Raw genomic sequence first — 26084 nt, 5'->3', positions numbered from 1 at the left:
AGCTGAAATGATGGTTACTTTTGTCCTATTGGCCATATGTCCTGGGACATTTCTACATAGTAGTCCATCTCTGCTGCTGTCCTTGTTTCTACTCTGAAGAGCAAGGAAAACATAGACTCTAGATATTCTCATAATTGTTTTCTCTCAGCACTAAGAAATGTTTAAATTTTGTGTCAATGGAACACATGCAAAGATTAGATATCCGATTAGTTCCTTTCTAGAAGTAAACATAGAAGAAAACAGCATTAAGTAAAACTTGTAGCTGTTGAATCTTAAGCCTCGGATAACACGTTATGAAAATAACTCAATATAACTGTACCAGTATAAGTCACTTTACATTGATTTTGATGGTGTTCCTGAAAGTATTTTGTTTTACCTTCTTTTTAACCCTTTAATTTAATTTTAACGACTTCTCTTTCATTCAGCAAAACTTTAGTATCCTCTAACAATCTTTTTCCCTGAAAGTTCAGTAAGGAGTCAAACATGGAAAGGGTTTTGTTGCAGAATATAAATGCAAGTGTTGAAGCAGAGAATTAATTTTACATTGCGCAAACTTTCCAATTTCTCAGGAAACACTGTTTTGTCTCTAAAGATTCTTTGTTATTGTAAGATGCCAGTAAAGTACAATAGTCAACCACTTGCAAAAAAGCAAAGCTTGTCCTTATAGGTAGAAATTACTGAAGAATGTAAGAAATGCAAAATGCAAAGACAATTACAAATAGAACACGTTGGCTATAAACCTTCTTCTTTTTGGAAGATAATGTATGTAGTGAAAGACCACATTAGTAAGCATTAATAAGGATACATTTTTGAACAAAATGCATATTAACTTTTGAATCTTTTTTTTTTCCTTAGGCTTTGTGCAAGGACAGTATTTATCCAGGATTTCTGATGTTTGCTAAAGGATATGGGAAGAACAATGAACCACTGAGAGGATATCTTCTAACATTCTTAATTGCTCTTGGATTCATATTAATTGGTTAATTTTAAATTATAATAAATCCAATATCCTTTTGTCCTTATGAAGCATACTATTCCATCTCATGAGTTGATAACAACGTCCTTGAGGTTTAATGCTCAGTTTGATTTTAAGCCCACATTCTAAATCTGTTTAGTTCTAGGACTCTCTTCTCCTGTCTTCTAGATATAGCTCTATCTAGAATTAGAATAAATCTGAACTGTAGCAATACTGCATTTAATCATAGCAATTTGTAGACTAACATGGCACATTCTGCAATTTGATCACTGTTCTTTGTGATGGTGGGAGTACAAAATCAAATACTTTGTACCATACTGCTTCAAGGAAAGGAGAGCATCGAGCTCTTTCATCTCTCACTGAAGAGGGAGTACTCATCACTGTTGCCATAGGGTAGTGGTCTATAACAGTACACTAACATTAGTACTGTTGATTCAACTCTTCGTTTAAAATAAAAATGGATAGTGTTAGTCAAATTGCTCACACTAACTTTGTCTGCTGTTACCATTTGCCATACTTGATTGTCTCTTAATCTTATTAGTCTCTTGTTCTGTGCTGTTTGAGAAATGAGGTTTCAGCTAGAGACATACTGCATATATATTAATGCTCTGTCCACTGCTTCTGAGGTTCTTCAGAACTCAGTACATTGCTGCACTTTTTGATCAAGCCACACAAGGAAAGAAATCTCCTGAATGAATTATTTTGAGAAAGCATGTAGCACTTCAAAACAGTTGATAGCATGGAAAACCATGTAGTTTTTAAAACTAAAAGTTAGACTTCCTGTCTAATAGAAGGTAAGCTAGTCAGTAAATCAGAGGCTATTAAGTTAATAGCTCTGTTGAACAGAAAGGACAAACTACTGTTCTGTAGAGAGCACCATAAAATGAGGATGTTTGTAGCAGATCTTTTACTCTGGAATCTATGAAGCCATTTGATGGTATACTTCATAACAGCTTGCTTTGGGTTTGGTTTTACAGCTGAACTGAACATAATTTCTCCAATCACCTCTAATTTCTTCTTGGCTTCATATGCCTTGATTAACTTCTCTGTATTCCATGCTTCTCTAGCAAAAACTCCAGGTAGGAACCATATTTTTGGGGTGAAAGTTTAATTTGCAATTTCTAGATGCAGAAATACATTTTATAAGGTAGTAAGTTAAATGTCTCGTTTAGTTTAGTTATTAAACATCTATTTTACTTTCATGGTGCATCTGAATTACAAGCTTAATATGTTTCTGTTAGCTTGGGTTTTCTGAAATTTTGAGGACTAAGTGATCCATGCCTAGTAAAGCTTGAGAGCTACTGATTTTGGCCATCATTGCTAAGAGAACACAAGATAATTCAGTATTTATTCAGAAACTCTCAAATGGATCTCTGATGATATCTGCCACTGTTGTATCTCCTTTCTGTATTTACGTTTCTTTAAGGACTATCACTTGAAGAATGTTTTCTTGCTAATTCAGTATCTGGAGTTCAAGACCCACCCTTTTCTCTTCTTTTTTCGATTTATTTCACTATATTTAGCCTTCCAGTGCAGAAGAAACTGGAATTGCAAGGTAGTATTGCCATATTTTTATAGCCTTTGTTTGGTATGGGAGACTAGTTAGAATAAAGGAAGAAGTCAAATGACAATACTTGTAGAACCAACGGAACTTATGCTCAGTCCTCTATTGGTTCATGATGAAATAATGTCACTAAAAGGTTCTCATCTACTGAACTGGTAAATAACATTATTTTTTTCATAGCATTTGCATAACTCAATGTCTACATAACAGGTGTATATGTCTAATACAGTTGTTAACCTTGTGTGTTTTGGGGGTGGTGGTGTCTTGGGGCTGTGTATTTACCTGATCTTGGATAAACTTGTGACAAATAAGGGCGTAAAATGGTGGCAGATCAGTACTTCGACATATTTGCATTCTGCTAGGATACATCTGTCCTTTTTCTTTTAGTGTAAAAATACCTAGTCATGTGTAAATGTTAAAAATACACACCTAGAACCAGTTAGTATGTGATAAAGACACTTGATAATTCCTCTTATACTACCTTCAAAAACAAAAATCAACTGTGTAATGCAAGATATTGCCAAAGGTTCTAGTAGCCTGTTTTAATAGATATATGTGGGCATTTCTCGAGCTAGCTCGACAGCATCAGTGAGTGAAAACTGACCTTGGGAGAGAGACATAGTTATGCTTGTTGGAAGGAAGCCATGGGAGCAAGAAGAGAAACTTTAAGATACAGAGTTGTCTGCAGAGCTTGTGGCCTTGTAGATAAAGGGAGTTGCTAAGTTGCTGTGTCTGCAATAGAAAAAAGAGCTAGAATGGAAAATTACTGAGCATAGTTACAGGCTGATACGTCAGCCCGCTGTAAAGGTATAAAAGGCTTGCTTGATTTTAATAAAGTGTCTTCTTCGAGGTGTCTTTGAGTCTTCGATCCGCTCTCGGAGTCCGTGCATCAATACACCACGAATGGTGCCTAACGTGAGGCCCGAAATTGACTAGCTGTTGATCTGGTGGCGTAGCAAAGCCAAACTACAGGACTACGTGCTGAAAGGAAGAGTATCCAGTATCGCAGGATGAAGGTAAGTGGCTGAGAACTATGGGGACTGCTTTAACAAAGGAGCAGAGAACCGTTTTACAAGTTTTTACTAACATTCTTAAGAAGTATGGGAAGAAAATAGATGAGCAAGAATTAAAACGCATTCTTCTATGGGCATCAAAAGCTGACCCATCTGTTAATACCACTAACATTTATACTCCAGAGATTTGGGATAAAATAGGCATCCATCTATGGGACTGCTACAAAAAATTATAAGGTAGCAGCTACTTTGTTGAGCCCTTGGTGAGTTATTTTTGAAACTTTAAAAGCTCATGCTGGCTCACAATCAAAGGAAGCGGAAACAGCTTCTTCAGCTCCTTCACTGCCACACTCTTTAGCAGACGCTGCCGTAAGACCAAAAACTAAACCTGCTGCTACTGCTCTTGCGGCTCTGCCGCCTGATACTCTCGATGATGACATGGATAATCCTTTTGACCCAGAGCTTACTGATCCAGAAAAAGAGCCTGAATTATATCCTCCAGACCCTCATGATAAATGGGTGGCTGTAAAAGGGGAAGCAAAGCAAGCAGGGGATACAGATGTGCTGTGTGCTTTCCCTGTGGTGTATGTGCCAGATCAAGATCCGCAATGGGAAGCTCTCTCGTATGCTTTTATTAAAGATATCAGGAGAACAGTGACAGACCATGGGCTTGGGGCTCCTTATACTACTCATTTAATAGAGTCTCTCTGTGATACTCATGTGTTTACCCCTAATGATTTTAAAACGTTGTTTCACTTGATAATGACGGACATGCAATACACTATGTGGGAGTCAGAAACGAGGCAGCTTGCAGGCATCCAAGCTACTGAAAACTCAGTGTTGGGGGCACGTGATCCGTTGCGAGCGGTTAATGTAGATGTATTACTAGGGCAAGCTGATCATAGCACCAATGCTGCGCAAGCTAGGATTTGCCAGGCAGGTTTGCAGCAAGTAAAACAATTGGCGTTCCGTGCTTTGAAAACTGTCCCTGAAGCAGGTAAACAGAGGCAGCTTTTTGTCAGAATTAAACAAGCAAATGAACCATTTATGAAATTTTTGGACAGACTTAATGAGGCTTTGGAAAAGCATTTTGATAATGAGAAAGCACGTGAATATATTTTTAAACAACTTGCTATTGAAAATGCCAACCCTGACTGACAGAAAGTATTATGATCTTTAAAGAATCCTAGCACTGATGATATGTTGAATGCTTGTATGAATATTGGGTCTAGACAGCATGATTTGTCTCTGATTGTGGAAGCATTTGCAACGCTATCAGTTAAGTCACAGCAATGCTTTTCGTGTAGTCAGTACGGCCATCTACAAAAGAAGTGTCTGAAAGCAAAAGTAAATAATAAAGGGGGTCCATCTGGAATCTGTCCGTGCTGTCGTAAAGGGCATCATTATGCCAATCAATGTCAATCAAAATTTGACTGGGATGGCCAGTCTTTGACCTTACTGGGAAACCCCAAGTGGAGCACCATGAGGGGTTGCGCTATGATAACAAATTACCTCTCTGAATGGCCCCCCCGGAGCTGCAGCAGTCTGTGCACCAGTACAAGTGGCAGCACCAGTATACGGATGAGATCTTAATTGCTGCAGAATCAAAACAGACAGCCCAAGAAGTGAAACGGCAAGTAGTCCAAGCAGTCTCGACAGCGGGACTCAAAATTGCAGAAGAAAAAATACAAGAAACACCACCTTGGTGATATTTAGGATGGAAAATATCAGAACAAAACATCCAACCTCAATGTATCACCTTGCAAACAGAAATAAGGACTCTGAACGATTTACAGAAACTGTTTAGGAACCATAAATTGGGCTCGTCCTCTCTTAGGGATATCTACTGAAGAACTCCACCCCCTCTTTAAACTATTGGAAGGAGATCCAGACTTGATGTCTCCTTGAACACTTATCCTTTCTGCAAAAACTGCTCTTGATAAAGTGGTGGTAAAATTAGCAGGTCAAGTCACTCATAGGCAAAAAATGGACCACCCTACCTATTAGCCTTTTCATTTTTTATTCAACTTTTCAACCCTATGGTCTCTTATCACAGTGGGTTCCGCAAGACATATATCCTTTGATTATTCTGGAATGGATATTTTTACCACATAATTTTGGAAAAAAAGTTACCACAGCTATTGAAATGATAGCTATGGTAATTCAGAAAGGAAGAGAGCGTTTATTAACTTTAGATGGTGTTGAACCTAATATTATCTATTTGCCTCTTGATACAAAACAGCTAACTTTTTTAACTCGCCACTCTTTTGTTTTTCAGTGTGCTCTAGCGAATTTTACAGGACATATAAGTATTCATTTCCCAGGACACAAAATTATACAATCCCTGCACTCTCTTTCTCTTTTACCTACTTCACAACTAGCTATCACACCAATAGCTGATGCCCCTACAGTATTCACTGATGGGTCTGGCAAGACAGGCCAAGCAGTGATAGTTTGGAGAGATGATGAAGGAAACTGGAAAAGCAACATACATATTGTCACAGGATCGCCTCAGGTAGTAGAACTCTCTGCAGTAGTCTGTGTTTTCAAATTATGGACCACCCCAACAAACATTATCACAGATTCTGCCTACGTGGCAGGCCTTGTTTCTAGGCTAGAATGCTCCTTTTTGAAGGAAGTCTCACACAAAGCCTTATTTGCTCTTCTCTGGGAGCTCAAGTGGCTCCTGGATCGACAGGCACATCCATATTTTATACAACATGTACGCTCACATACCTCCCTACCCGGCCCCATAAGTGAGGGAAACACACAAGCAGATAGGCTTGCAGGTACCATGCAGGTCTTACCTGACAGTTTTGCACAGGGTCATTTACCTCATGAATTATATCATCAAAATGCAAAAGTACTGCAACGCACATTTCAACTGACTCAAGACTAAGCGAGGCAAATTATACAATGGCGTCCTGATTGTCAACAAGTTTTGCCTGCACCGTTGATCAGAACTAATCCTCAAGGTCTTTCATTACTTGAAATTTGACAGATGGATGTTACTCATGTACCAGAGTTTGGCAAGTACAAATATGTCCATGTCTCTACCGACACTTTTTCATCTTGTATTTATGCATCGGTACACTCAGGTGAAAAAGCAAAAGATGTTTGCAGACATTTTATTATGGCCTTTGCCACCTTGGGAGTTCCAATAACTATAAAAACAGATAATGGCCCAGGCTATATAGCGCATAAGACACAGACATTTTTTCAACAATGGGGAACTCAGCATATTACAGGCATTCCACATTCTCCCACAGGCCAAGCCATTATCGAACGCACACATAGCGCTCTTAAAACTATGTTGCAAAAACAAAAAAGGGGGAGTCTAGGGTTAATCCCACAAGAGCATATAGCTAAAGCCTGTTATGTTTTGAATTTTTTAAATCATTGGACGGAGGACGGACCTCCTATACAAGGTCATTTTGGCTTACATAATGCTTCAAATTCTAATGAGAAAGCCCAAGTTATAGTAAAAAATTTACAAACAAATCAATGGGAAGGTCCTTTTCTGTTATTAACTTGGGGTAGAGGGTATGCTTGTGTTTCCACAGGTTCTGGCCCAAGATGGGTACCAGCTTGATGGATCAAGCCATCGCTATCTCAGTCATTGCCATCATCTGTGCCATGATGTCAGCTGCATCAATATGGATCCCGCCTCAACCCAAAACCAACATCTGGGTAACCTTGTCCAATCGCACAGGACAGGACACACTATGCCTGTCAACTGCTTCTCCAGAAAATCCTTTTACAACCTGTCTGGTTGGCCAACCTGTTGATGATTGGCCCGTCCCCTCAGATAAACAGATCATAATTCAGGGATTTGGTGATGTGGTTAACAATTGGGATGGTTGGGTTCCATATTTAGCATATGGTGGGATTGAACCACAGGAACTGGATTTATTAGGATCTGTAAAAATGGATTATTGTGTATACTTCAACTAAACAGGCAAATATGATATAAAAACGATTCAATGGTTAAATGCTACCACACCTGCATATAGAAATGCTAGTGCTTGGTGTAATTATACTTCTCCTAACATATCGAAGTCTAGCAATCGTCCACTTAAACTGCCTGCAGGATTATTTCTAATTTGTGAAGACCATGTAGCATTGGAAGGTTAACTTTGTGAACACTCAATACATCCATGATTATAACTCATAAGTTATGCCACCACAAACGCACTATACATGCCTTTAAAACTGATTGTAAAGATAATATGGAATTTTGGAGCCCTAGTGAAATTATAGCAGCATCTATATTTGCTCCAGGAGTAGGAACAGCGCAAGCGCTAACCACCTTGAATAAGCTTGGCTGCTGGCTTGCAAAACAAACTAATGCAACTTCATTAGCCCTGAGTGGACTACTGCTAGACGTTGATTCAATAAGACATGCTACGCTGAAGAATAGAGCTGCAATACATTTTTCTATTATTAGTGCAAGGTCATGGTTGTCAGGATTTTGATGGACTTTGTTGTATGAATCTGTCTGATCATTCTGAATCTATTCACAAAAGTATTGAAAACCTGCAAGGAGGAGTACAGAAACTACAACAAAGTGATGGTTTTAACATTTTCTGAAATCTTTTTGGTAGATTAGGTTTAACTGCATGGATAAAGAGCTTATTACAAATAGGTGTAGGGTGCTTATTCATTTTTATATGTATTCTGATCTGTATTCCATGTGTGTTAAAATGTGTGCAAACTCTAACAGAGCATTGAAACAAGCCTTTTTTATATATATAAATAAGGGGGAGATGTGGGTATTTCTCGAGCTAGCTTGATGGCATCAGTGAGCAAAAACCAACCTTGGGAGAGAGACATAGTTATGCTTGTTGGAAGGAAGCCATGGGAGCAAGAAGAGAAACTTTAAGATACAGAGTTGTCTGCAGAGCTTGTGGCCTTGTAGATAAAGGGAGTTGCTAAGTTGCTGTGTCTGCAATAGAAAAAAGAGCTAGAATGGAAAATTACTGAGCATAGTTACAGGCTGATACGTCAGCCCGCTGTAAAGGTATAAAAGGCTTGCTTGATTTTAATAAAGTGTCTTCTTCGAGGTGTCTTTGAGTCTTCGATCCGCTCTCGGAGTCCGTGCATCAATACACCACGAATGGTGCCTAACGTGAGGCCCGAAATTGACTAGCTGTTGATCTGGTGGCGTAGCAAAGCCAAACTACAGGACTACGTGCTGAAAGGAAGAGTATCCAGTATCGCAGGATGAAGGTAAGTGGCTGAGAACTATGGGGACTGCTTTAACAAAGGAGCAGAGAACCGTTTTACAAGTTTTTACTAACATTCTTAAGAAGTATGGGAAGAAAATAGATGAGCAAGAATTAAAACGCATTCTTCTATGGGCATCAAAAGCTGACCCATCTGTTAATACCACTAACATTTATACTCCAGAGATTTGGGATAAAATAGGCATCCATCTATGGGACTGCTACAAAAAATTATAAGGTAGCAGCTACTTTGTTGAGCCCTTGGTGAGTTATTTTTGAAACTTTAAAAGCTCATGCTGGCTCACAATCAAAGGAAGCGGAAACAGCTTCTTCAGCTCCTTCACTGCCACACTCTTTAGCAGACGCTGCCGTAAGACCAAAAACTAAACCTGCTGCTACTGCTCTTGCGGCTCTGCCGCCTGATACTCTCGATGATGACATGGATAATCCTTTTGACCCAGAGCTTACTGATCCAGAAAAAGAGCCTGAATTATATCCTCCAGACCCTCATGATAAATGGGTGGCTGTAAAAGGGGAAGCAAAGCAAGCAGGGGATACAGATGTGCTGTGTGCTTTCCCTGTGGTGTATGTGCCAGATCAAGATCCGCAATGGGAAGCTCTCTCGTATGCTTTTATTAAAGATATCAGGAGAACAGTGACAGACCATGGGCTTGGGGCTCCTTATACTACTCATTTAATAGAGTCTCTCTGTGATACTCATGTGTTTACCCCTAATGATTTTAAAACGTTGTTTCACTTGATAATGACGGACATGCAATACACTATGTGGGAGTCAGAAACGAGGCAGCTTGCAGGCATCCAAGCTACTGAAAACTCAGTGTTGGGGGCACGTGATCCGTTGCGAGCGGTTAATGTAGATGTATTACTAGGGCAAGCTGATCATAGCACCAATGCTGCGCAAGCTAGGATTTGCCAGGCAGGTTTGCAGCAAGTAAAACAATTGGCGTTCCGTGCTTTGAAAACTGTCCCTGAAGCAGGTAAACAGAGGCAGCTTTTTGTCAGAATTAAACAAGCAAATGAACCATTTATGAAATTTTTGGACAGACTTAATGAGGCTTTGGAAAAGCATTTTGATAATGAGAAAGCACGTGAATATATTTTTAAACAACTTGCTATTGAAAATGCCAACCCTGACTGACAGAAAGTATTATGATCTTTAAAGAATCCTAGCACTGATGATATGTTGAATGCTTGTATGAATATTGGGTCTAGACAGCATGATTTGTCTCTGATTGTGGAAGCATTTGCAACGCTATCAGTTAAGTCACAGCAATGCTTTTCGTGTAGTCAGTACGGCCATCTACAAAAGAAGTGTCTGAAAGCAAAAGTAAATAATAAAGGGGGTCCATCTGGAATCTGTCCGTGCTGTCGTAAAGGGCATCATTATGCCAATCAATGTCAATCAAAATTTGACTGGGATGGCCAGTCTTTGACCTTACTGGGAAACCCCAAGTGGAGCACCATGAGGGGTTGCGCTATGATAACAAATTACCTCTCTGAATGGCCCCCCCGGAGCTGCAGCAGTCTGTGCACCAGTACAAGTGGCAGCACCAGTATACGGATGAGATCTTAATTGCTGCAGAATCAAAACAGACAGCCCAAGAAGTGAAACGGCAAGTAGTCCAAGCAGTCTCGACAGCGGGACTCAAAATTGCAGAAGAAAAAATACAAGAAACACCACCTTGGTGATATTTAGGATGGAAAATATCAGAACAAAACATCCAACCTCAATGTATCACCTTGCAAACAGAAATAAGGACTCTGAACGATTTACAGAAACTGTTTAGGAACCATAAATTGGGCTCGTCCTCTCTTAGGGATATCTACTGAAGAACTCCACCCCCTCTTTAAACTATTGGAAGGAGATCCAGACTTGATGTCTCCTTGAACACTTATCCTTTCTGCAAAAACTGCTCTTGATAAAGTGGTGGTAAAATTAGCAGGTCAAGTCACTCATAGGCAAAAAATGGACCACCCTACCTATTAGCCTTTTCATTTTTTATTCAACTTTTCAACCCTATGGTCTCTTATCACAGTGGGTTCCGCAAGACATATATCCTTTGATTATTCTGGAATGGATATTTTTACCACATAATTTTGGAAAAAAAGTTACCACAGCTATTGAAATGATAGCTATGGTAATTCAGAAAGGAAGAGAGCGTTTATTAACTTTAGATGGTGTTGAACCTAATATTATCTATTTGCCTCTTGATACAAAACAGCTAACTTTTTTAACTCGCCACTCTTTTGTTTTTCAGTGTGCTCTAGCGAATTTTACAGGACATATAAGTATTCATTTCCCAGGACACAAAATTATACAATCCCTGCACTCTCTTTCTCTTTTACCTACTTCACAACTAGCTATCACACCAATAGCTGATGCCCCTACAGTATTCACTGATGGGTCTGGCAAGACAGGCCAAGCAGTGATAGTTTGGAGAGATGATGAAGGAAACTGGAAAAGCAACATACATATTGTCACAGGATCGCCTCAGGTAGTAGAACTCTCTGCAGTAGTCTGTGTTTTCAAATTATGGACCACCCCAACAAACATTATCACAGATTCTGCCTACGTGGCAGGCCTTGTTTCTAGGCTAGAATGCTCCTTTTTGAAGGAAGTCTCACACAAAGCCTTATTTGCTCTTCTCTGGGAGCTCAAGTGGCTCCTGGATCGACAGGCACATCCATATTTTATACAACATGTACGCTCACATACCTCCCTACCCGGCCCCATAAGTGAGGGAAACACACAAGCAGATAGGCTTGCAGGTACCATGCAGGTCTTACCTGACAGTTTTGCACAGGGTCATTTACCTCATGAATTATATCATCAAAATGCAAAAGTACTGCAACGCACATTTCAACTGACTCAAGACTAAGCGAGGCAAATTATACAATGGCGTCCTGATTGTCAACAAGTTTTGCCTGCACCGTTGATCAGAACTAATCCTCAAGGTCTTTCATTACTTGAAATTTGACAGATGGATGTTACTCATGTACCAGAGTTTGGCAAGTACAAATATGTCCATGTCTCTACCGACACTTTTTCATCTTGTATTTATGCATCGGTACACTCAGGTGAAAAAGCAAAAGATGTTTGCAGACATTTTATTATGGCCTTTGCCACCTTGGGAGTTCCAATAACTATAAAAACAGATAATGGCCCAGGCTATATAGCGCATAAGACACAGACATTTTTTCAACAATGGGGAACTCAGCATATTACAGGCATTCCACATTCTCCCACAGGCCAAGCCATTATCGAACGCACACATAGCGCTCTTAAAACTATGTTGCAAAAACAAAAAAGGGGGAGTCTAGGGTTAATCCCACAAGAGCATATAGCTAAAGCCTGTTATGTTTTGAATTTTTTAAATCATTGGACGGAGGACGGACCTCCTATACAAGGTCATTTTGGCTTACATAATGCTTCAAATTCTAATGAGAAAGCCCAAGTTATAGTAAAAAATTTACAAACAAATCAATGGGAAGGTCCTTTTCTGTTATTAACTTGGGGTAGAGGGTATGCTTGTGTTTCCACAGGTTCTGGCCCAAGATGGGTACCAGCTTGATGGATCAAGCCATCGCTATCTCAGTCATTGCCATCATCTGTGCCATGATGTCAGCTGCATCAATATGGATCCCGCCTCAACCCAAAACCAACATCTGGGTAACCTTGTCCAATCGCACAGGACAGGACACACTATGCCTGTCAACTGCTTCTCCAGAAAATCCTTTTACAACCTGTCTGGTTGGCCAACCTGTTGATGATTGGCCCGTCCCCTCAGATAAACAGATCATAATTCAGGGATTTGGTGATGTGGTTAACAATTGGGATGGTTGGGTTCCATATTTAGCATATGGTGGGATTGAACCACAGGAACTGGATTTATTAGGATCTGTAAAAATGGATTATTGTGTATACTTCAACTAAACAGGCAAATATGATATAAAAACGATTCAATGGTTAAATGCTACCACACCTGCATATAGAAATGCTAGTGCTTGGTGTAATTATACTTCTCCTAACATATCGAAGTCTAGCAATCGTCCACTTAAACTGCCTGCAGGATTATTTCTAATTTGTGAAGACCATGTAGCATTGGAAGGTTAACTTTGTGAACACTCAATACATCCATGATTATAACTCATAAGTTATGCCACCACAAACGCACTATACATGCCTTTAAAACTGATTGTAAAGATAATATGGAATTTTGGAGCCCTAGTGAAATTATAGCAGCATCTATATTTGCTCCAGGAGTAGGAACAGCGCAAGCGCTAACCACCTTGAATAAGCTTGGCTGCTGGCTTGCAAAACAAACTAATGCAACTTCATTAGCCCTGAGTGGACTACTGCTAGACGTTGATTCAATAAGACATGCTACGCTGAAGAATAGAGCTGCAATACATTTTTCTATTATTAGTGCAAGGTCATGGTTGTCAGGATTTTGATGGACTTTGTTGTATGAATCTGTCTGATCATTCTGAATCTATTCACAAAAGTATTGAAAACCTGCAAGGAGGAGTACAGAAACTACAACAAAGTGATGGTTTTAACATTTTCTGAAATCTTTTTGGTAGATTAGGTTTAACTGCATGGATAAAGAGCTTATTACAAATAGGTGTAGGGTGCTTATTCATTTTTATATGTATTCTGATCTGTATTCCATGTGTGTTAAAATGTGTGCAAACTCTAACAGAGCATTGAAACAAGCCTTTTTTATATATATAAATAAGGGGGAGATGTGGGTATTTCTCGAGCTAGCTTGATGGCATCAGTGAGCAAAAACCAACCTTGGGAGAGAGACATAGTTATGCTTGTTGGAAGGAAGCCATGGGAGCAAGAAGAGAAACTTTAAGATACAGAGTTGTCTGCAGAGCTTGTGGCCTTGTAGATAAAGGGAGTTGCTAAGTTGCTGTGTCTGCAATAGAAAAAAGAGCTAGAATGGAAAATTACTGAGCATAGTTACAGGCTGATACGTCAGCCCGCTGTAAAGGTATAAAAGGCTTGCTTGATTTTAATAAAGTGTCTTCTTCGAGGTGTCTTTGAGTCTTCGATCCGCTCTCGGAGTCCGTGCATCAATACACCACGAATGGTGCCTAACGTGAGGCCCGAAATTGACTAGCTGTTGATCTGGTGGCGTAGCAAAGCCAAACTACAGGACTACGTGCTGAAAGGAAGAGTATCCAGTATCGCAGGATGAAGGTAAGTGGCTGAGAACTATGGGGACTGCTTTAACAAAGGAGCAGAGAACCGTTTTACAAGTTTTTACTAACATTCTTAAGAAGTATGGGAAGAAAATAGATGAGCAAGAATTAAAACGCATTCTTCTATGGGCATCAAAAGCTGACCCATCTGTTAATACCACTAACATTTATACTCCAGAGATTTGGGATAAAATAGGCATCCATCTATGGGACTGCTACAAAAAATTATAAGGTAGCAGCTACTTTGTTGAGCCCTTGGTGAGTTATTTTTGAAACTTTAAAAGCTCATGCTGGCTCACAATCAAAGGAAGCGGAAACAGCTTCTTCAGCTCCTTCACTGCCACACTCTTTAGCAGACGCTGCCGTAAGACCAAAAACTAAACCTGCTGCTACTGCTCTTGCGGCTCTGCCGCCTGATACTCTCGATGATGACATGGATAATCCTTTTGACCCAGAGCTTACTGATCCAGAAAAAGAGCCTGAATTATATCCTCCAGACCCTCATGATAAATGGGTGGCTGTAAAAGGGGAAGCAAAGCAAGCAGGGGATACAGATGTGCTGTGTGCTTTCCCTGTGGTGTATGTGCCAGATCAAGATCCGCAATGGGAAGCTCTCTCGTATGCTTTTATTAAAGATATCAGGAGAACAGTGACAGACCATGGGCTTGGGGCTCCTTATACTACTCATTTAATAGAGTCTCTCTGTGATACTCATGTGTTTACCCCTAATGATTTTAAAACGTTGTTTCACTTGATAATGACGGACATGCAATACACTATGTGGGAGTCAGAAACGAGGCAGCTTGCAGGCATCCAAGCTACTGAAAACTCAGTGTTGGGGGCACGTGATCCGTTGCGAGCGGTTAATGTAGATGTATTACTAGGGCAAGCTGATCATAGCACCAATGCTGCGCAAGCTAGGATTTGCCAGGCAGGTTTGCAGCAAGTAAAACAATTGGCGTTCCGTGCTTTGAAAACTGTCCCTGAAGCAGGTAAACAGAGGCAGCTTTTTGTCAGAATTAAACAAGCAAATGAACCATTTATGAAATTTTTGGACAGACTTAATGAGGCTTTGGAAAAGCATTTTGATAATGAGAAAGCACGTGAATATATTTTTAAACAACTTGCTATTGAAAATGCCAACCCTGACTGACAGAAAGTATTATGATCTTTAAAGAATCCTAGCACTGATGATATGTTGAATGCTTGTATGAATATTGGGTCTAGACAGCATGATTTGTCTCTGATTGTGGAAGCATTTGCAATGCTATCAGTTAAGTCACAGCAATGCTTTTCGTGTAGTCAGTACGGCCATCTACAAAAGAAGTGTCTGAAAGCAAAAGTAAATAATAAAGGGGGTCCATCTGGAATCTGTCCGTGCTGTCGTAAAGGGCATCATTATGCCAATCAATGTCAATCAAAATTTGACTGGGATGGCCAGTCTTTGACCTTACTGGGAAACCCCAAGTGGAGCACCATGAGGGGTTGCGCTATGATAACAAATTACCTCTCTGAATGGCCCCCCCGGAGCTGCAGCAGTCTGTGCACCAGTACAAGTGGCAGCACCAGTATACGGATGAGATCTTAATTGCTGCAGAATCAAAACAGACAGCCCAAGAAGTGAAACGGCAAGTAGTCCAAGCAGTCTCGACAGCGGGACTCAAAATTGCAGAAGAAAAAATACAAGAAACACCACCTTGGTGATATTTAGGATGGAAAATATCAGAACAAAACATCCAACCTCAATGTATCACCTTGCAAACAGAAATAAGGACTCTGAACGATTTACAGAAACTGTTTAGGAACCATAAATTGGGCTCGTCCTCTCTTAGGGATATCTACTGAAGAACTCCACCCCCTCTTTAAACTATTGGAAGGAGATCCAGACTTGATGTCTCCTTGAACACTTATCCTTTCTGCAAAAACTGCTCTTGATAAAGTGGTGGTAAAATTAGCAGGTCAAGTCACTCATAGGCAAAAAATGGACCACCCTACCTATTAGCCTTTTCATTTTTTATTCAACTTTTCAACCCTATGGTCTCTTATCACAGTGGGTTCCGCAAGACATATATCCTTTGATTATTCTGGAATGGATATTTTTACCACATAATTTTGGAAAAAAAGTTACCACAGCTATTGAAATGATAGCTATGGTAATTCAGAAAGGAAGAGAGCGTTTATTAACTTTAGATGGTGTTGAACCTAATATTATCTATTTGCCTCTTGATACAAAACAGCTAACTTTTTTAACTCGCCACTCTTTTGTTTTTCAGTGTGCTCTAGCGAATTTTACAGGACATATAAGTATTCATTTCCCAGGACACAAAATTATACAATCCCTGCACTCTCTTTCTCTTTTACCTACTTCACAACTAGCTATCACACCAATAGCTGATGCCCCTACAGTATTCACTGATGGGTCTGGCAAGACAGGCCAAGCAGTGATAGTTTGGAGAGATGATGAAGGAAACTGGAAAAGCAACATACATATTGTCACAGGATCGCCTCAGGTAGTAGAACTCTCTGCAGTAGTCTGTGTTTTCAAATTATGGACCACCCCAACAAACATTATCACAGATTCTGCCTACGTGGCAGGCCTTGTTTCTAGGCTAGAATGCTCCTTTTTGAAGGAAGTCTCACACAAAGCCTTATTTGCTCTTCTCTGGGAGCTCAAGTGGCTCCTGGATCGACAGGCACATCCATATTTTATACAACATGTACGCTCACATACCTCCCTACCCGGCCCCATAAGTGAGGGAAACACACAAGCAGATAGGCTTGCAGGTACCATGCAGGTCTTACCTGACAGTTTTGCACAGGGTCATTTACCTCATGAATTATATCATCAAAATGCAAAAGTACTGCAACGCACATTTCAACTGACTCAAGACTAAGCGAGGCAAATTATACAATGGCGTCCTGATTGTCAACAAGTTTTGCCTGCACCGTTGATCAGAACTAATCCTCAAGGTCTTTCATTACTTGAAATTTGACAGATGGATGTTACTCATGTACCAGAGTTTGGCAAGTACAAATATGTCCATGTCTCTACCGACACTTTTTCATCTTGTATTTATGCATCGGTACACTCAGGTGAAAAAGCAAAAGATGTTTGCAGACATTTTATTATGGCCTTTGCCACCTTGGGAGTTCCAATAACTATAAAAACAGATAATGGCCCAGGCTATATAGCGCATAAGACACAGACATTTTTTCAACAATGGGGAACTCAGCATATTACAGGCATTCCACATTCTCCCACAGGCCAAGCCATTATCGAACGCACACATAGCGCTCTTAAAACTATGTTGCAAAAACAAAAAAGGGGGAGTCTAGGGTTAATCCCACAAGAGCATATAGCTAAAGCCTGTTATGTTTTGAATTTTTTAAATCATTGGACGGAGGACGGACCTCCTATACAAGGTCATTTTGGCTTACATAATGCTTCAAATTCTAATGAGAAAGCCCAAGTTATAGTAAAAAATTTACAAACAAATCAATGGGAAGGTCCTTTTCTGTTATTAACTTGGGGTAGAGGGTATGCTTGTGTTTCCACAGGTTCTGGCCCAAGATGGGTACCAGCTTGATGGATCAAGCCATCGCTATCTCAGTCATTGCCATCATCTGTGCCATGATGTCAGCTGCATCAATATGGATCCCGCCTCAACCCAAAACCAACATCTGGGTAACCTTGTCCAATCGCACAGGACAGGACACACTATGCCTGTCAACTGCTTCTCCAGAAAATCCTTTTACAACCTGTCTGGTTGGCCAACCTGTTGATGATTGGCCCGTCCCCTCAGATAAACAGATCATAATTCAGGGATTTGGTGATGTGGTTAACAATTGGGATGGTTGGGTTCCATATTTAGCATATGGTGGGATTGAACCACAGGAACTGGATTTATTAGGATCTGTAAAAATGGATTATTGTGTATACTTCAACTAAACAGGCAAATATGATATAAAAACGATTCAATGGTTAAATGCTACCACACCTGCATATAGAAATGCTAGTGCTTGGTGTAATTATACTTCTCCTAACATATCGAAGTCTAGCAATCGTCCACTTAAACTGCCTGCAGGATTATTTCTAATTTGTGAAGACCATGTAGCATTGGAAGGTTAACTTTGTGAACACTCAATACATCCATGATTATAACTCATAAGTTATGCCACCACAAACGCACTATACATGCCTTTAAAACTGATTGTAAAGATAATATGGAATTTTGGAGCCCTAGTGAAATTATAGCAGCATCTATATTTGCTCCAGGAGTAGGAACAGCGCAAGCGCTAACCACCTTGAATAAGCTTGGCTGCTGGCTTGCAAAACAAACTAATGCAACTTCATTAGCCCTGAGTGGACTACTGCTAGACGTTGATTCAATAAGACATGCTACGCTGAAGAATAGAGCTGCAATACATTTTTCTATTATTAGTGCAAGGTCATGGTTGTCAGGATTTTGATGGACTTTGTTGTATGAATCTGTCTGATCATTCTGAATCTATTCACAAAAGTATTGAAAACCTGCAAGGAGGAGTACAGAAACTACAACAAAGTGATGGTTTTAACATTTTCTGAAATCTTTTTGGTAGATTAGGTTTAACTGCATGGATAAAGAGCTTATTACAAATAGGTGTAGGGTGCTTATTCATTTTTATATGTATTCTGATCTGTATTCCATGTGTGTTAAAATGTGTGCAAACTCTAACAGAGCATTGAAACAAGCCTTTTTTATATATATAAATAAGGGGGAGATGTGGGTATTTCTCGAGCTAGCTTGATGGCATCAGTGAGCAAAAACCAACCTTGGGAGAGAGACATAGTTATGCTTGTTGGAAGGAAGCCATGGGAGCAAGAAGAGAAACTTTAAGATACAGAGTTGTCTGCAGAGCTTGTGGCCTTGTAGATAAAGGGAGTTGCTAAGTTGCTGTGTCTGCAATAGAAAAAAGAGCTAGAATGGAAAATTACTGAGCATAGTTACAGGCTGATACGTCAGCCCGCTGTAAAGGTATAAAAGGCTTGCTTGATTTTAATAAAGTGTCTTCTTCGAGGTGTCTTTGAGTCTTCGATCCGCTCTCGGAGTCCGTGCATCAATACACCACGAATGGTGCCTAACGTGAGGCCCGAAATTGACTAGCTGTTGATCTGGTGGCGTAGCAAAGCCAAACTACAGGACTACGTGCTGAAAGGAAGAGTATCCAGTATCGCAGGATGAAGGTAAGTGGCTGAGAACTATGGGGACTGCTTTAACAAAGGAGCAGAGAACCGTTTTACAAGTTTTTACTAACATTCTTAAGAAGTATGGGAAGAAAATAGATGAGCAAGAATTAAAACGCATTCTTCTATGGGCATCAAAAGCTGACCCATCTGTTAATACCACTAACATTTATACTCCAGAGATTTGGGATAAAATAGGCATCCATCTATGGGACTGCTACAAAAAATTATAAGGTAGCAGCTACTTTGTTGAGCCCTTGGTGAGTTATTTTTGAAACTTTAAAAGCTCATGCTGGCTCACAATCAAAGGAAGCGGAAACAGCTTCTTCAGCTCCTTCACTGCCACACTCTTTAGCAGACGCTGCCGTAAGACCAAAAACTAAACCTGCTGCTACTGCTCTTGCGGCTCTGCCGCCTGATACTCTCGATGATGACATGGATAATCCTTTTGACCCAGAGCTTACTGATCCAGAAAAAGAGCCTGAATTATATCCTCCAGACCCTCATGATAAATGGGTGGCTGTAAAAGGGGAAGCAAAGCAAGCAGGGGATACAGATGTGCTGTGTGCTTTCCCTGTGGTGTATGTGCCAGATCAAGATCCGCAATGGGAAGCTCTCTCGTATGCTTTTATTAAAGATATCAGGAGAACAGTGACAGACCATGGGCTTGGGGCTCCTTATACTACTCATTTAATAGAGTCTCTCTGTGATACTCATGTGTTTACCCCTAATGATTTTAAAACGTTGTTTCACTTGATAATGACGGACATGCAATACACTATGTGGGAGTCAGAAACGAGGCAGCTTGCAGGCATCCAAGCTACTGAAAACTCAGTGTTGGGGGCACGTGATCCGTTGCGAGCGGTTAATGTAGATGTATTACTAGGGCAAGCTGATCATAGCACCAATGCTGCGCAAGCTAGGATTTGCCAGGCAGGTTTGCAGCAAGTAAAACAATTGGCGTTCCGTGCTTTGAAAACTGTCCCTGAAGCAGGTAAACAGAGGCAGCTTTTTGTCAGAATTAAACAAGCAAATGAACCATTTATGAAATTTTTGGACAGACTTAATGAGGCTTTGGAAAAGCATTTTGATAATGAGAAAGCACGTGAATATATTTTTAAACAACTTGCTATTGAAAATGCCAACCCTGACTGACAGAAAGTATTATGATCTTTAAAGAATCCTAGCACTGATGATATGTTGAATGCTTGTATGAATATTGGGTCTAGACAGCATGATTTGTCTCTGATTGTGGAAGCATTTGCAACGCTATCAGTTAAGTCACAGCAATGCTTTTCGTGTAGTCAGTACGGCCATCTACAAAAGAAGTGTCTGAAAGCAAAAGTAAATAATAAAGGGGGTCCATCTGGAATCTGTCCGTGCTGTCGTAAAGGGCATCATTATGCCAATCAATGTCAATCAAAATTTGACTGGGATGGCCAGTCTTTGACCTTACTGGGAAACCCCAAGTGGAGCACCATGAGGGGTTGCGCTATGATAACAAATTACCTCTCTGAATGGCCCCCCCGGAGCTGCAGCAGTCTGTGCACCAGTACAAGTGGCAGCACCAGTATACGGATGAGATCTTAATTGCTGCAGAATCAAAACAGACAGCCCAAGAAGTGAAACGGCAAGTAGTCCAAGCAGTCTCGACAGCGGGACTCAAAATTGCAGAAGAAAAAATACAAGAAACACCACCTTGGTGATATTTAGGATGGAAAATATCAGAACAAAACATCCAACCTCAATGTATCACCTTGCAAACAGAAATAAGGACTCTGAACGATTTACAGAAACTGTTTAGGAACCATAAATTGGGCTCGTCCTCTCTTAGGGATATCTACTGAAGAACTCCACCCCCTCTTTAAACTATTGGAAGGAGATCCAGACTTGATGTCTCCTTGAACACTTATCCTTTCTGCAAAAACTGCTCTTGATAAAGTGGTGGTAAAATTAGCAGGTCAAGTCACTCATAGGCAAAAAATGGACCACCCTACCTATTAGCCTTTTCATTTTTTATTCAACTTTTCAACCCTATGGTCTCTTATCACAGTGGGTTCCGCAAGACATATATCCTTTGATTATTCTGGAATGGATATTTTTACCACATAATTTTGGAAAAAAAGTTACCACAGCTATTGAAATGATAGCTATGGTAATTCAGAAAGGAAGAGAGCGTTTATTAACTTTAGATGGTGTTGAACCTAATATTATCTATTTGCCTCTTGATACAAAACAGCTAACTTTTTTAACTCGCCACTCTTTTGTTTTTCAGTGTGCTCTAGCGAATTTTACAGGACATATAAGTATTCATTTCCCAGGACACAAAATTATACAATCCCTGCACTCTCTTTCTCTTTTACCTACTTCACAACTAGCTATCACACCAATAGCTGATGCCCCTACAGTATTCACTGATGGGTCTGGCAAGACAGGCCAAGCAGTGATAGTTTGGAGAGATGATGAAGGAAACTGGAAAAGCAACATACATATTGTCACAGGATCGCCTCAGGTAGTAGAACTCTCTGCAGTAGTCTGTGTTTTCAAATTATGGACCACCCCAACAAACATTATCACAGATTCTGCCTACGTGGCAGGCCTTGTTTCTACTAGGCTAGAATGCTCCTTTTTGAAGGAAGTCTCACACAAAGCCTTATTTGCTCTTCTCTGGGAGCTCAAGTGGCTCCTGGATCGACAGGCACATCCATATTTTATACAACATGTACGCTCACATACCTCCCTACCCGGCCCCATAAGTGAGGGAAACACACAAGCAGATAGGCTTGCAGGTACCATGCAGGTCTTACCTGACAGTTTTGCACAGGGTCATTTACCTCATGAATTATATCATCAAAATGCAAAAGTACTGCAACGCACATTTCAACTGACTCAAGACTAAGCGAGGCAAATTATACAATGGCGTCCTGATTGTCAACAAGTTTTGCCTGCACCGTTGATCAGAACTAATCCTCAAGGTCTTTCATTACTTGAAATTTGACAGATGGATGTTACTCATGTACCAGAGTTTGGCAAGTACAAATATGTCCATGTCTCTACCGACACTTTTTCATCTTGTATTTATGCATCGGTACACTCAGGTGAAAAAGCAAAAGATGTTTGCAGACATTTTATTATGGCCTTTGCCACCTTGGGAGTTCCAATAACTATAAAAACAGATAATGGCCCAGGCTATATAGCGCATAAGACACAGACATTTTTTCAACAATGGGGAACTCAGCATATTACAGGCATTCCACATTCTCCCACAGGCCAAGCCATTATCGAACGCACACATAGCGCTCTTAAAACTATGTTGCAAAAACAAAAAAGGGGGAGTCTAGGGTTAATCCCACAAGAGCATATAGCTAAAGCCTGTTATGTTTTGAATTTTTTAAATCATTGGACGGAGGACGGACCTCCTATACAAGGTCATTTTGGCTTACATAATGCTTCAAATTCTAATGAGAAAGCCCAAGTTATAGTAAAAAATTTACAAACAAATCAATGGGAAGGTCCTTTTCTGTTATTAACTTGGGGTAGAGGGTATGCTTGTGTTTCCACAGGTTCTGGCCCAAGATGGGTACCAGCTTGATGGATCAAGCCATCGCTATCTCAGTCATTGCCATCATCTGTGCCATGATGTCAGCTGCATCAATATGGATCCCGCCTCAACCCAAAACCAACATCTGGGTAACCTTGTCCAATCGCACAGGACAGGACACACTATGCCTGTCAACTGCTTCTCCAGAAAATCCTTTTACAACCTGTCTGGTTGGCCAACCTGTTGATGATTGGCCCGTCCCCTCAGATAAACAGATCATAATTCAGGGATTTGGTGATGTGGTTAACAATTGGGATGGTTGGGTTCCATATTTAGCATATGGTGGGATTGAACCACAGGAACTGGATTTATTAGGATCTGTAAAAATGGATTATTGTGTATACTTCAACTAAACAGGCAAATATGATATAAAAACGATTCAATGGTTAAATGCTACCACACCTGCATATAGAAATGCTAGTGCTTGGTGTAATTATACTTCTCCTAACATATCGAAGTCTAGCAATCGTCCACTTAAACTGCCTGCAGGATTATTTCTAATTTGTGAAGACCATGTAGCATTGGAAGGTTAACTTTGTGAACACTCAATACATCCATGATTATAACTCATAAGTTATGCCACCACAAACGCACTATACATGCCTTTAAAACTGATTGTAAAGATAATATGGAATTTTGGAGCCCTAGTGAAATTATAGCAGCATCTATATTTGCTCCAGGAGTAGGAACAGCGCAAGCGCTAACCACCTTGAATAAGCTTGGCTGCTGGCTTGCAAAACAAACTAATGCAACTTCATTAGCCCTGAGTGGACTACTGCTAGACGTTGATTCAATAAGACATGCTACGCTGAAGAATAGAGCTGCAATACATTTTTCTATTATTAGTGCAAGGTCATGGTTGTCAGGATTTTGATGGACTTTGTTGTATGAATCTGTCTGATCATTCTGAATCTATTCACAAAAGTATTGAAAACCTGCAAGGAGGAGTACAGAAACTACAACAAAGTGATGGTTTTAACATTTTCTGAAATCTTTTTGGTAGATTAGGTTTAACTGCATGGATAAAGAGCTTATTACAAATAGGTGTAGGGTGCTTATTCATTTTTATATGTATTCTGATCTGTATTCCATGTGTGTTAAAATGTGTGCAAACTCTAACAGAGCATTGAAACAAGCCTTTTTTATATATATAAATAAGGGGGAGATGTGGGTATTTCTCGAGCTAGCTTGATGGCATCAGTGAGCAAAAACCAACCTTGGGAGAGAGACATAGTTATGCTTGTTGGAAGGAAGCCATGGGAGCAAGAAGAGAAACTTTAAGATACAGAGTTGTCTGCAGAGCTTGTGGCCTTGTAGATAAAGGGAGTTGCTAAGTTGCTGTGTCTGCAATAGAAAAAAGAGCTAGAATGGAAAATTACTGAGCATAGTTACAGGCTGATACGTCAGCCCGCTGTAAAGGTATAAAAGGCTTGCTTGATTTTAATAAAGTGTCTTCTTCGAGGTGTCTTTGAGTCTTCGATCCGCTCTCGGAGTCCGTGCATCAATACACCACGAATGGTGCCTAACGTGAGGCCCGAAATTGACTAGCTGTTGATCTGGTGGCGTAGCAAAGCCAAACTACAGGACTACGTGCTGAAAGGAAGAGTATCCAGTATCGCAGGATGAAGGTAAGTGGCTGAGAACTATGGGGACTGCTTTAACAAAGGAGCAGAGAACCGTTTTACAAGTTTTTACTAACATTCTTAAGAAGTATGGGAAGAAAATAGATGAGCAAGAATTAAAACGCATTCTTCTATGGGCATCAAAAGCTGACCCATCTGTTAATACCACTAACATTTATACTCCAGAGATTTGGGATAAAATAGGCATCCATCTATGGGACTGCTACAAAAAATTATAAGGTAGCAGCTACTTTGTTGAGCCCTTGGTGAGTTATTTTTGAAACTTTAAAAGCTCATGCTGGCTCACAATCAAAGGAAGCGGAAACAGCTTCTTCAGCTCCTTCACTGCCACACTCTTTAGCAGACGCTGCCGTAAGACCAAAAACTAAACCTGCTGCTACTGCTCTTGCGGCTCTGCCGCCTGATACTCTCGATGATGACATGGATAATCCTTTTGACCCAGAGCTTACTGATCCAGAAAAAGAGCCTGAATTATATCCTCCAGACCCTCATGATAAATGGGTGGCTGTAAAAGGGGAAGCAAAGCAAGCAGGGGATACAGATGTGCTGTGTGCTTTCCCTGTGGTGTATGTGCCAGATCAAGATCCGCAATGGGAAGCTCTCTCGTATGCTTTTATTAAAGATATCAGGAGAACAGTGACAGACCATGGGCTTGGGGCTCCTTATACTACTCATTTAATAGAGTCTCTCTGTGATACTCATGTGTTTACCCCTAATGATTTTAAAACGTTGTTTCACTTGATAATGACGGACATGCAATACACTATGTGGGAGTCAGAAACGAGGCAGCTTGCAGGCATCCAAGCTACTGAAAACTCAGTGTTGGGGGCACGTGATCCGTTGCGAGCGGTTAATGTAGATGTATTACTAGGGCAAGCTGATCATAGCACCAATGCTGCGCAAGCTAGGATTTGCCAGGCAGGTTTGCAGCAAGTAAAACAATTGGCGTTCCGTGCTTTGAAAACTGTCCCTGAAGCAGGTAAACAGAGGCAGCTTTTTGTCAGAATTAAACAAGCAAATGAACCATTTATGAAATTTTTGGACAGACTTAATGAGGCTTTGGAAAAGCATTTTGATAATGAGAAAGCACGTGAATATATTTTTAAACAACTTGCTATTGAAAATGCCAACCCTGACTGACAGAAAGTATTATGATCTTTAAAGAATCCTAGCACTGATGATATGTTGAATGCTTGTATGAATATTGGGTCTAGACAGCATGATTTGTCTCTGATTGTGGAAGCATTTGCAACGCTATCAGTTAAGTCACAGCAATGCTTTTCGTGTAGTCAGTACGGCCATCTACAAAAGAAGTGTCTGAAAGCAAAAGTAAATAATAAAGGGGGTCCATCTGGAATCTGTCCGTGCTGTCGTAAAGGGCATCATTATGCCAATCAATGTCAATCAAAATTTGACTGGGATGGCCAGTCTTTGACCTTACTGGGAAACCCCAAGTGGAGCACCATGAGGGGTTGCGCTATGATAACAAATTACCTCTCTGAATGGCCCCCCCGGAGCTGCAGCAGTCTGTGCACCAGTACAAGTGGCAGCACCAGTATACGGATGAGATCTTAATTGCTGCAGAATCAAAACAGACAGCCCAAGA

General features: G+C 40.4%; 1 pseudogene; it reads left to right on the top strand.

The window, feature by feature from the left end:
* Positions 1-26084, top strand: part of LOC121080443 — a 111992-nt pseudogene that overhangs the window by 22270 nt on the left and 63638 nt on the right.

This window comes from Falco naumanni, chromosome W (assembly GCF_017639655.2).
Source record: "Falco naumanni isolate bFalNau1 chromosome W, bFalNau1.pat, whole genome shotgun sequence".
Lineage (NCBI taxonomy): Eukaryota > Metazoa > Chordata > Aves > Falconiformes > Falconidae > Falco > Falco naumanni.
The sequence above is the reverse complement of the archived record's forward strand: the minus strand, read 5'-3'. Positions and strand labels throughout refer to the sequence as shown.